Raw genomic sequence first — 12,987 nt, 5'->3', positions numbered from 1 at the left:
TTATTATGGAATTAGAGGAATGGCCTTAGAATGGTTCAAATCATATTTAAATAATAGGAAACAGCAAGTGCGTTTCAATCATACATGGTCTAAATTATTGACAACAGAATACGGAGTGCCACAAGGCTCGGTACTAGGACCTTTACTATTTATAATATATATAAATGATATAATCGAAGGCTGTCTAGAAGGGTGCAATATAAAAATGTTTGCAGACGACACGCTTATATACGTAAGTGGAGAAAGTAGCACGGATATAGAGATAAAATTGAACACGGCTTTTAATATAATCGAACGTTGGATGAATATAAATAAGTTAAAAATGAATGCAAGTGAAACGAAGTATATGATAGTTAGATGTATTCGAAAAGAATTGAGAGGTAATACTATTTTGAAATGTCTGGACAGAATTGAAATAGAGCGTGTAGAGACTATGAAATATCTAGGTATAATTATCGATGACAGACTTTGATTTCAAGATCACTGTGATTATATGTTAAAGAAAATAGGTAAAAAAACGAGTTTCTTAAATAGAGTAGGTAATTACATATCAGTGTATACTAGATGCATTATATATAAGACAATCATAGCTCCTCATTTTGAGTATTGCGCGACGATATTAATAGGCATGGGGGAGACGCAGATAACCCAACTTCAGAAGGTACAAAACAGAGCTATGAGGATAATACTTCAATGTGATAGATACACCAAAGTGGAAGACATGCTAGAGGCGTTGCAATTTATGTCAGTAAGACAAAGATTACAATATAATATATGTATATTTATTTTCAAGATATTGAATAACCTGTTACCAATTCAGTTAAGAGATAAGTTACAAATAGTAGGGAACAAATGCGATAGGGAAACAAGACAAACGGGTAATATCGAAATTCAATTTCGAAAAACAAAGAGTGCACAGAAAAGTTTGTTTTATGAAGGAAGTATATTGTATAACGTCCTGCCAGTAGAAATTAAAACTTGCGATAGACTCGAATTATTTAAAAGAAGATTAAAAGCGCATATCTTACATATGTAAATGTTAAAACTGTATAAGAAAATAGCTGAGAAAGCTAAATAAAAGCTCATCAATCAATCAATCAATCCTCTCTCTCTCTCTCTCTCTCTCTCTCTCTCTCTCTCTTCTCTCTCTGCTTCTCCGGTTGAGACACGTAACCCTAAGCACGGATGCGAAGGTCGTATCCTCCTACGCGAAAGAAAACGCAAAATTCTTTTTCGGGTGCTCTCTCTCTCTCAAGGGTTGGCGAGAAAGCAAAGGTCCCCGAATTTCCCGCCTTCCCGGCCGGGCCTTCAGCCCTTGTGACGAACAAAAAGAAGTCACGTCACAATATATATATATATATATATATATATATATTATATAGATATATATATATATATTATATAGATTAGTTTTTTTTATTAACTTTATTTTATATAATCTCATATGCCTAATAATAAGAAATGTTCTTTATTTTAATCAATACATCAAACATCAAACAATCAAATGTAACTTACATACATGTCAAAACTGACAACATAATATAATCTATCATCATAAATCATGGAGGCAACATTAACACAATCTAACATTGATTGCTCAAGTAGTACATTTTCGCGCATATGCGCATTGAGCAGGTTAACGATAACCAAATGATCAATTTTATTATAAAATCAAACTTTGCAACTTAATATTTTCGTTTTTATAACACGTAGAACAAAAATAAAAACATTTTTTTGTACAATTGAAACTCAAACTATATCAATTAAACCTATCGATATACAATACGATCAGTTCAGCCGGTCTGTGAGATCTCATAATATGAGATGCTGTCAAAAGTCCGACTGGCGTATAGATATACGGAATGCGTCGCAGTCGCTACGCAAAGCTACGCTTAGTAAACTTGTCGTGAGACACTGCCGTGTCTTTCGATATAAATGTAAACATTCGAAGAGATATGCTGAAAATTATTTTTTATTATTTCGTATTTTTGGTTATTAAATGTTTATATACACTAGTCAAAAAATTAAAGAATTTTACTGAAATTAAGGGGATGCGGGAGCGTTGGCCTAACTCCGACGGGTTAGCGCCCTCATTTGAGAGGAACTAAAATTGTCAATAATTACCGACAATTTTAATTCCGCTATTATCGACAGTAATATATATATATGTCAAAAAGCCATTTTAGTGTGTTCAACATATTGAAATCAGACAACATAATATATTTTTACTGTCAAATCATCTCGCACACGCATCTAAGCGTGTCAATGACAATAAAATATACATATATAAATGTGTCTCTTTATGACATAGTTGAACACAATTTTAATATTGCTCTTTTATATATTTTGATGATATATGCATATTTTTATGTATTTTTCAAAGAAAATATACAATCTACCATATATATATATATATATATGTACACAAGGTGGTTCAAAAGTCCGGCAACGGTCAATTATGTCCAAAAAATAGTGGTCTTATGAATAAAATATAAAAATTGCAGGGTTCAACCCGGGAAAAATTTTTTATATATAATTATATCTAAATAATTATATAATTATACATAATTATATGTGAAATATGTTCATTTTATATATAATTAAATTTATTTATATATAAATTATAAAGTTCATGTATAATCTCATGTCAAGTTATATATGAAACATTATATATATTTATATATGTGAATACTTATTTATTATATATACAATATATATATATATATATATATATATATATATATATTTATATAAGTATATGTATATAAAAAGCTCTTTTATCTAATTATATATAGACATATTTCATATTTAATTTTGCAATTATATGTATAATTTTATATATTTCTATATGATTTTATATTGTTATATATAAAAATTGTTTCTAGGAAAAATAAGATATTTTATGGTGACCTTGACTTTGACGTAGGGGTCAAATTTAGAGGTTATTTCAAGATCAACTTTTATTAAACAAAACCCTCTATTTTTATTAGATATTTTTGTAGCTTATCTCGAGAATTTTCCAAAACACTAATAAAATATTTTTTTATGTACTTATTGAGTTATAAAGGTTTTAAGTGAACAATTCTTTTATAAAATTGACAATATCTTGTAAAACATTCAATTTTCATTATACATTTATACTTTTTATGCACGGAATAATAAGACCAATCAATAGGTGCAAAGAAAACACAGTTGCAAAAGACGTATGTAATTTTCAAGAAGCAACTGCCCAGCAAACATTATAATTGCTATATAACACGTAAATAACGTGCATGTAACATGTAACATACACGTTAGTTGTAATTCCCCACTTATGGATTCTATTATTTATTGTAATTATAGATAGGATAGTGACTTAGCGAAAGATTATCTTTCGGCATCCTACAATATCGATGCTATCTGGGATATAATTACAATATATAAATAACATATGTCATATTACAAATGTTACATCTCAATTCAATTCTTTATTCGTCCCCTAAGGGATTGAAGGCGCTTTTGAAGCAGCGTTCCCAACCTTACAAATCTCTTACAAATCTCTTACAATACTTATAACTACTCTTATCTTTACTCTTACATCTAATTTACAAATAACTTAATTCTACCTTAACCTACTTATCTACTATTTTAGAGAGAGAAAGAGCCGTCCCTACCTATCGCTTCGCTTCGGCTTCCGGTTCCCCATATATTCTCCACCACCTCATTCATACCTCCACTCATTCTCCTCCTCATACTTCCTTCCTCCTTTTCCCCTCCCTCCCCCTTTTCTTCCGTTCTCCCCTCTTCCCTCTTTTTCTCTATTTCTCTCATCCATCCTTCCCCTTCTCCTCCTTCCTGCAATATTCCCTTCATTCTTTCCCACCAGTTTCCCTTCTCCCCCACATTCTCCTATCACATGCTCCCATGTTTCATCTTCTATCCCGCATAACCTACATCTTCTTTTCCCCTCTTCTTCCCAGTATCTCGCCCCTCTCATCTCATTGTTCATTCTGAACCTTACTATTCTTCTCCATCTACTTTCCCCCCATCCCTTTCTCAGGTATTTCGGTAAACCCTCCTCCTTCCATTCCCCATACCATCTATTATATCTCGACTCTCTTATCCTCTCCCATCTTTCCTCCTTTTGCCTTTCCCTGTCTTTCTGTTCCCATCCCTCATATATTTTCTCTCCCTTTCCCCTTTTTTCCTCCATCTCTTTCCCTTCTATTCCTCTTTCTTCCCAGAATTTCTCCCTCTCTTTCCCACATTGTTCTTTCCTTTCCTCCTCTTATCCTCTCTTTCATATCCTCAAAACATTTCCTCGCTAAACTTCCTCACCTTCCTTCCTCCAACTTCCTCTCATACCCTACCGCCCTCCTTCCTGCCCTTATCCTAAATTTGTCTTTTCCTATTTCCTCTCTTACCATATACCCCGGCGTGCACCAGTCTACTCCTAACGTCCACCTAATCCATCGCTCCTGCATTGCCTCCACCTCTCTCCTCTCCTTCCATCCTCATATTTCCGCCCCATATTCCAACACCGTCCCCACCAACCTTTCCATTAGCCATACTCTTTTTATCCAGTCTTCTGCAAACCTTCTCTTTCCCATTCCCCACACCTGTCTTATCACCGCTCCTGCTTTCTTAACTCTGTTCTTTACCTGCGCCTCCTGCCCCCCGTTCCTCTGTAGCTTATACCCTAAATATGTGAATTCTTTCACTTTCTCTAACCTTTTTCCTTTCCATCTCCACTCCACTCTCTTCATTCTTCCTCCTCCCTTTTTAAACCTCATTACCTTTGTCTTATCCACATTCACCTCTAACCTTTTCTTGTCCATATAACTTTCCATTTTCCCCAACATATGTATCATCCCTTCCTCATCCTTCGTCAACAGTATCATGTCATCTGCGTACGCCAAACAATGCACCTTTTCCCCTCCCAGTTTCACCACCCCCCCAACCTCCTTTTCTTAGCACTTCCTCTATATCCGCTATTAGCAAACTGAATAAGTGCGGACTCATTGGGCATCCTTGCCTCACCCCCCTTGCTGTCCAAAAATTTTCTCCCTCTTCCTTCCCCACTTTTACCTTACTCCTCGTTTCCCTGTACACCTCTTCTATCCTACTCCTTAATCCTTCCCTTACTCCCCTCTTCTTCATTGCCACCATTAACACCTCCCTATCTACTGAATCAAACGCCGCCTTCAGGTCCATAAATGCCGCGACTACCTTTTCTCCCTTCTTATTTACCCTCTTATTCACCAGATAGTTCAGCACATAGATACTATCCATCACCCCCATTCCCTTCCTAAAACCTGTCTGACTCTCCGGTATCATATTCTTCCCCTCCATTTCTTCCTTTAACCTTTCAGTTAAAATCCCCACGTATACCTTGTATAGCGTTGGCATCAATGTCACTCTATAGTTTTCCACTTTATTCCCCGTTCCCTTTTTCAACAGTGGCACTATTATCCCTTCTTTCACCTCTCCGGCCATCTTTCTCCTCTCCATACTCTGTTGCACATTTCCCATACCCACTCTTCTACCCTCTTCCCTCCATATTTCCATACCTCACTCGGTATCCCATCCTCCCCCGCTGCTTTTCCTTTCTTCAGTTTTCCCAGCATCCTCTTCACTTCCTCCCTGCTTATCTCCTGCTCCTCATCCCTCTCCCTTTTTTCTTTTCCTCCTCTTACCACTTTTACCTCTATCCCTCCCAATAAGTCCATGAAGTATTCCTTCCATTCCTCCGCCTTTATCTCCTCCTTCACCCCTTCTCTCTTTTTCCTTTCCCTGTTTATAATCTTCCATACCTCTCCTTCCGTTCTTGCCTCTATCGCCTCCTTGTACCATCTTAGCCTCTCCTCCTCCCTTTTTCCTTTACACATTAGCCTATATTCCGCCCTTACTTTTCTATATCTTTCTCCTCCTCCTCCTTTTTTCCTCCATTCCCTTAACTTTTTCCTCACTTCTTTCCTCTTCTCCTCACATTCCTCGTCCCACCACCCTTTCCTTTTCTCTTCTCCACTCTCTTTTTTTCCTTCTCTCAATTCCTCTTCTATTCTTCCTATTTTTTTCTCTAGCTCCTCTTTAATCCCCTCCTTCCACCCCTCTCCCCACTTTATTTCCTCTCTTATTCTTTCTCCTCCCCTCTTTGTCCATCTCCCTCTTTTTCTTATTCCTTTTCCCTCCCCCCTTTTTCCCTTTTCAGCTCCTCCTCTTCTTTCTAGCGTTACAATCAATGGGTGATGGTCCGATTCTATGTTATCTCTCACCTCCATTTTCTTTATCCTTTCCTTTACTCTATCCTTTCCCACCACGTAATTTATCACCGATTCCCCTCTTCCTCCTGTATATGTGTACTCCCCTTTCCTATCCCCTCTTATCCCTCCGTTAAAAATTCCCCATCCCACTTCTTCCAACTCTTTTATCAACTTCTTCCCTTCCTCATTAACTTTCTTGTCCTTCGATCTTCTTTCTTCTTCCTCCACCCCTCCTATCACTCCCCCCCTTCTACCTGTCCTTGCGTTGAAATCTCCTCCCAAAATCGTCCATTTATTTTCTTTTTTCTCTTCCATCCATTCCTTTGTAGCGACTTATAAATAAATTCACCAGATCTTTGAAAAAGTAATGTTTATTCATTGAAAGTATAAAGCGAAAGAACAAAAAGAATTAATATGTAACAAATAAATGAATGAATATGTTGTTATGGAAATATTGATTTTTCTTAAAAACATTATGTATATTAATGAATTGAAGTTATTACAAATGTACAAGATGTAAAAAGTGTAAAAGTGCAGTGAAAAGTGTAAGGTGTAATAAAAGTGTAGAGTGTAAATGAAAGGTGTGGATGATGAATGCTACAGTACTCCCCCCCAAGTGACGATATTCGTTGCGAAATGGACTTTCTTCTTCTTTGGTGGGTAGGTGCGTAAAGCTTTTCCAACAGTAGAAGAAGAAGAAGGATTTGAAGTAGCAGAAACAGGAGCTGAAGTAGCAGGAACAGGAGCTGAAGTAGCAGGAACAGGAGTTGAAATAGCAGGAACAGGAGCTGAAGATCTGGTAGAAAGTTCAGTAGAATCTGAAGTTCTAGGAATGAAGGCTGGCTTGAGACGTTCTGTTGAAATATTGACAACTCTTCCTGAAACATTAACTGCAAATAAATGATCAAAGATACGTTTCTCAATAGGAAAAGGGCCAGAATAAGGAGGTTGTAGTGACTTCCTAACAGTATCTTCTCGAATCCAAACATGAGTACAATCAAAAAGATTCTTGTGAACGAAAGGTGATCTTTTGCAATGATGACTTGTAGGAGATGATCTGATATTCCTCATATGAATCCTGTGTTTTTCAAGAAAGATTTCAGGATCTGCAGGAAAATCTTCTTCAATGAAAAATTCTCCAGGAATACGAAGAGTGGATCCATAAAGAAGTTCTGCAGGTGAAGCTTTTAAATCTTCTTTGAAACACGAACGTAATCCCAAAAGAACTGAAGGTAAAGATTCTACCCAGTTGGTTGTTTCGTGGCACATAATCGCTGCTTTCAAAGTCCTATGCCATCTTTCCAGAATTCCATTTGAAGCAGGATGATAAGCAGAAGTTCTAATCCTTTGGCATCCAATTAGGTTTGTTAAAGCTTTGAATAAAGCTGCTTCAAACTGAGGACCTTGATCTGTTGTAATGCTGATAGGAGAACCAAAACGTGCTACCCAATGTGAATAAAATGTTGTAGAAATAGTTTCAGCAGAAATCTCAGAAATAGGAACAGCTTCAGGCCATCTGGAAAAACGATCAATCATAGTAAGACAATAACGGTAATTTTGACAAATAGGAAGTGGTCCAACAATGTCTAAATGCACATGCTGAAAGCGTTGATCAGGAATTGCAATCTTAATTGGAGAATTCTTGGTGTGTCTTGAAATCTTCGCACGTTGGCATGGAAGACAAGTTCGAGTCCATTCCTTCACATCTTTCTTCAAAGAAGGCCAAATGAATTTCAGTAGTAATTGTTTAGATGTCAATCTGCCGCTGGGGTGAGCGAGTCCATGAACAACATCAAAAATTCTCTTGCGTAAGAGTTTAGGAACATATGGACGAATTAATTCCGAAGAGCAATCACAATAAATAGGTATGGTTGATCCTGAAAGAATAAGTTTCTTCAACAGAAGTGAAGAATTTGAAGAAAGTAAAACTTGAAGTTCTTCATCTTCTTTCTGATAATTAGCAAGTTCTTCTAAAGAAACTATAATAGGCATTGAAATAGATTCAATTCTTGACAGAGCATCAGCAACTGAATTCATTTTTCCAGAAATATAGGTGATATTTGTAGAGAATTGAGCAATAAAGTCCAATTGTCTGATCTGTCTTGGTGACGCTTTATCCAATTTCTGACGGAAAGCAAAAATCAAAGGTTTATGATCAGTTCTGATAATCAATTGTCTTCCTTCAACAAAATGCCTGAAATGTTTAATAGCCAAATAAATGCTAAGAAGTTCTCTATCATAAGTGCTATAATTTCTTTGAGCTTTGTCTAGTTTCTTTGAGAAAAATGCTATTGGTTTGATATCGTCGTCAATAGACTGTTCAAGTGATGCACCAACAGCAAAGTCAGAAGCATCACAAGTTAAAATAAGAGGAGCATGAGGAGCAGGATGAGAAAGGGTAGTAACTTGTAAAAGTTCTTCTTTACATGACTCGAAAGCTAATTCCGCTTCTTTAGTCCAAGAAATAATTCTTCTATCCCTCTTGCGACTGTCCTTTAAATATTCTGTTAACAGAGCTTGATGATTTGCAGCATCCTTGAGACAGCGACGATAATAATTGATAATTCCTAAGAATCTGCGTAATTCATGAAGTGTCTTAGGTTTAGGATAATCAATAATTGATTTCACTTTTTCGGATGTAGGTTTAACTCCTTGGTTAGAAACTAAGTAACCAAGAAAAGAAATCTCGCTTTGACCGAAAAGACATTTAGCGACATTGATTGTCATTCCAGCTTGTTGAAGACGATCAAAAATAATGCGTAAGTGAGCAATATGTTCTTTCTCATCTTTAGAAGCAATAAGAATGTCATCAAGATAACAAAAGGCAAAACTCAAATCATTAAGTAAAGAGTTCATGAGCCGTTGAAAAGTTTGGGCTGCGTTTCGTAAACCGAAAGGCATTACGACAAATTCAAAAAGCCCAAATGGAGTAGTGACAGCTGTTTTGTGAATATCTTCTTTAGCGACGGGTACTTGATAGTACGCTTTAACTAAGTCAATTTTAGAAAAGATATTCTTACCAAAAAGTGAAGAAGAAAAATCTTGAATATGAGGTATGGGATAACGATCCGGGATAGTCACTGAATTGAGTGCACGATAATCACCACACAGTCTCCAAGAATTTTGTTCCTTTTTAGGTACCATATGTAGAGGGGCTGCCCAAGAGCTGCTTGAAGGCCTGCAAATTCCTTGTTCCATCATAGACTTGAATTCTTCCTTGGCACATTTAAGTTTCTCAGGAGTAAGTCTTCTGGGAGTCGAAAATTTAGGAGAACCTTCCGTAACGATATGATGTTCAACACCATGTGTTTTTACCGAGGAAATTGGAGAAAAACGGGTGAGTCCTGGAAATTCGGTTAAAAATTTGTGGTACACAGAATCAGGAGATGTGGTAAAAATTGACAAATGTGCAACTTCTTGAATTTTTCCAGTATTCATAAGACCGGTAACATTATCAATCAATTTCTTGTTTTTAATGTCAATTAGGAGATTAAAATGACAAAGGAAATCGGCGCCTAAAATAGGACGTTGAATATCCGCGACACAAAATTTTCATTTGAATTCTCTCCTTAAACCGAGGTTCAAAATTAAAGTTTTAGAACCGTAAGTATTAATTTGAGTACCATTTGCGGCAAAAAGTTTTAAATTAGTATGCCACGGCTTCAATAAAACCTTTTTAGGTAACAACGATATATCAGCGCCCGTATCGACAAGAAAATTTAAATTTGAATGTCTGTCGAAAATAATGAGGCGATTGTTAGAAACACCGTCGTAAGCAGCCTCAGTCTTAAGCGGCGTTTTTAGTTTTCCTGTGAAGCCAAGAATGTTTTGGACATAGAACAAGGTAAAGTACATCGTTTAGCCTTATCACCAAATTTCTTATGGTAAAAACAAATTGATGTATCTTTAATATCTTTATTTGATTTGTCTTTCTTACGCGATAACGATCTAAATCTTCTATTCTCTCTAGACCGGCTTTTGGAACGATCTCGACGACGAGAAACTTCAAGAGCTTCGATTCTTCGTAGCAAATCCGCGAAATCCGAAGATTTATTACTTGTATTATTGGAAACTTCCGCAACTTGCAAACCGCCGTCCCGATCAGCAATTTTATCGGCTAATTCCGCAAGTTTAACAAGAGGAACATCCTCTACTACGGCTAAAGTCGTTTGAATTCTATGTGGTAAGCGTTGAAGCCAAATCATTTGCAAAACACTATCTGCTAAAGATCCTCCAGACAAATGACGAATTTCTCGAAGTAATTCCGAAAGCTTTTTATCATTAAGTTCAATTCCAGCTAATATTTGTCTCAAACGTTTTTCCTCTGAATCCGTAAAGCGATTTATTAATATTTTCTTTAAATAATTATATTTATCTGTTTCAGGTGGATTTTCAATGACTTCAGATATGTTTACTAAGGCTTGTTCATCAAGATGACGAATGACAGAACTATATTTAATATCATCTGATCGAATTCGATAAACCGTAAACTCACTTTCAATAGAAGCAAACCAGAGTTTAGGTTGTTTATGCCAGAAAGTCGGTAGTTTTAATAAACGAAACTCATTTGAGTGAATTTGTAACATAGGATCACTCACCTGATGTCCAGTTTGAGAAGGTAAAATATTAATATTTTCTGATCCAACCTAATTTGATCCTCTTGCCAAATCCATATCAATCTGTGTATCCGAACAGGGTCTAACTGGTGATCTATCGATTGGCATTTTCCTCTTGTTCCAGGAATCCGATAAAATGATTTGAGAATTTCCGTGAAGGACTAATCCGCCTCTGATGTTTCAAAGATCCGGAGAATGAATCTCTTAAAATCAGAATATCCAGCAATTCTTCCAAGCGATGATAATATTTCGCAGACTTCAAATACGACGATCACTTGGCACTTATTCCGCATCAGCCTTTAAAATGCGTCGGCTTTAATATCACGTCGGCTTTAATATCACGTCGGCTTTAATATCACGTCGGCTTTAATATCACGTCGGGGTCACCAAAAATGTAGCGACTTATAAATAAATTCACCAGATCTTTGAAAAAGTAATGTTTATTCATTGAAAGTATAAAGCGAAAAAACAAAAAGAATTAATATGTAACAAATAAATGAATGAATATGTTGTTATGGAAATATTGATTTTTCTTAAAAACATTATGTATATTAATGAATTGAAGTTATTACAAATGTACAAAGATGTAAAAAGTGTAAAAGTGCAGTGAAAAGTGTAAGGTGTAATAAAAGTGTAGAGTGTAAATGAAAGGTGTGGATGATGAATGCTACACCTTCATTTCCTCCAATTTCCTTTCCATGTCCCCGTTGATGTATACGCCTATTACCCTCCACTTCGCTCTTCCTACTTCTAAATCCGCCATCATTATTCCCTCCGCCTTTTCTCCTATTCCTGATACTTTTATCTTTCCCCTCTCCTCCCTTACCCCCATGATCATTCCCCCCATCGGTCTTCCTTTCTTCTTTCTCTTCTTTGCTGCTTGCTTCTCCCATCTATATCCTTTCGGTAACCTCTTTTTAATCGCCTCCCACCCCCTTTTCTCTATCCATGTTTCCATCATCACCACCACCTCCCAATCTTCTATTTCTTTCCAGAACTTTTCTTCCTTATTCTTCAGCCCTGCCACATTCCAAAAACCTATTTTTCATTCCTCTCTTACTTCTCCTCCTTTTTCCTTTCTCTCCTGTTTCTTTCTTCTTTCTGCCTCCGTCTCCCTTTCTCCTTCCTTCTTTCTCTTCTTACTATTGTTCTCCCCTCCTCCTTTCCTCCTTTCTTCTCTTCTCCCTTCTTCTATCCCTTTTTTTCCTCCATTCCTGTCTTCATACCCCCTTCTTCCCCCCTCATTTTCTCTATACCTTCTCTAATTTCTCCTTTCCAGTTTTTAAGCACACCTTCCTCTTCTTCCCATCTCCACCATACATCATTGATTTTTATCCTTCCATAGCTCGTTAATACATTGTTTCCTTTCCTCCTTTCTATCTCCGCGATCTCCATTAGTCTCCATTTTATCTTTCTCTCTTCCCATGTTAAGTCATCTTCTATTCTCATCCTCTTTCCTCTTAATATCCTCTTCCTCTCCATTACCTGTCTTTTTTGTTCTCTACTTCCTAGTTTTACTACCACCATTTCACCTTCCTTTCCCTCCTTTCCTTTCAACATCCTTATCCATTCTATCTCTGCTTTTGCTCCTATCTCTTTCATTAATTTCTCTACTCTTTCCTTTACACCTTCCTTCCCTTCCTCCATTCTTTTTATTACTATGTTATTTCTTCTCTCTTCTCTTTCCTTCCATTCTAATTTCTTTCCTATGTCTTTCACTTTTCCTATTATTGTCTCGTTTATCCCCTTACTCCCTCTTTCGCCCCCCTCTCTTTCTCTTTCCTCCTTTCTTCCTCTTTCCTCTACTCTTGCTTCCAAATCTATCACTCTCTTCTCCAGGCTCTCTATCTCTTTTCTCAATTCTTTTCTTTCTTCTCTCCATTCCCCCTCCTTTTTCCAAATTTCTATCTTCAACTTTCTCATTTCCTCGCCTAACTTCTCTGTTATCTTCTCCCCTATCTCCTCCATCATCCTCCTTAACTCCTCCTTTTCTATCCCCCCTACCTCTCTATTCAGCCTTTCTGTCTTTTTGCTCCTTCTTAGACTTCTTTCCTCTTCCTCCTTATCCTCCTCTCCCCCTTCTTCTCTTTTCCTTTTCAAAAAATCATCTATACATCCCATACTGCTCC

At 36.7% G+C, this 12,987-nt stretch overlaps 1 long non-coding RNA gene across 1 annotated transcript; it reads left to right on the top strand.

The window, feature by feature from the left end:
* Positions 1-10,216: 10,216 nt before the first annotated feature.
* Positions 10,217-11,317, top strand: LOC146722173 (uncharacterized). The gene is made up of 3 exons (XR_014925294.1): positions 10,217-10,425; positions 10,627-10,860; positions 10,983-11,317. It is a non-coding gene; the product is annotated as an uncharacterized LOC146722173 (long non-coding RNA).
* Positions 11,318-12,987: the final 1,670 nt, after the last annotated feature.

This window comes from Nylanderia fulva, unplaced genomic scaffold, assembly GCF_048542155.1.
Source record: "Nylanderia fulva isolate GAGA-0341 unplaced genomic scaffold, ASM4854215v1 Scaffold359, whole genome shotgun sequence".
Taxonomy (NCBI): Eukaryota; Metazoa; Arthropoda; class Insecta; order Hymenoptera; family Formicidae; genus Nylanderia; species Nylanderia fulva.
This window is presented reverse-complemented; position numbering and strand designations above follow the sequence as displayed.